Below are 466 nucleotides of genomic sequence, written 5' to 3'. Positions count from 1 at the left end.
CTAACCCTAACCCTAACCCTAACCCTAACCCTAACCCTAACCCTACCCTAACCCTAACCTAACCCTAACCCTAACCCTAACCCTAACCCTAACCCTAACCCTAACCCTAACCCTAACCCTACCCTAACCCTAACCCTAACCCTAACCCTAACCCTAACCCTAACCCTAACCCTAACCCTAACCCTAACCCTAACCCTAACCCTAACCCTAACCCTAACCCTAACCCTAACCCTAACCCTAACCCTAACCCTAACCCTAACCCTAACCCTAACCCTAACCCTAACCCTAACCCTAACCCTAACCCTAACCCTAACCCTAACCCTAACCCTAACCCTAACCCTAACCTAACCCTAACCCTAACCCTAACCCTAACCCTAACCCTAACCCTAACCCTAACCCTAACCCTAACCCTAACCCTAACCCTAACCCTAACCCTAACCCTAACCCTAACCCTAACCCTAACCCT

This window comes from Mytilus californianus, unplaced genomic scaffold (assembly GCF_021869535.1).
Source record: "Mytilus californianus isolate M0D057914Y unplaced genomic scaffold, xbMytCali1.0.p SCAF_36, whole genome shotgun sequence".
Taxonomy (NCBI): domain Eukaryota; kingdom Metazoa; phylum Mollusca; class Bivalvia; order Mytilida; family Mytilidae; genus Mytilus; species Mytilus californianus.
The sequence above is the reverse complement of the archived record's forward strand: the minus strand, read 5'-3'. Positions refer to the sequence as shown.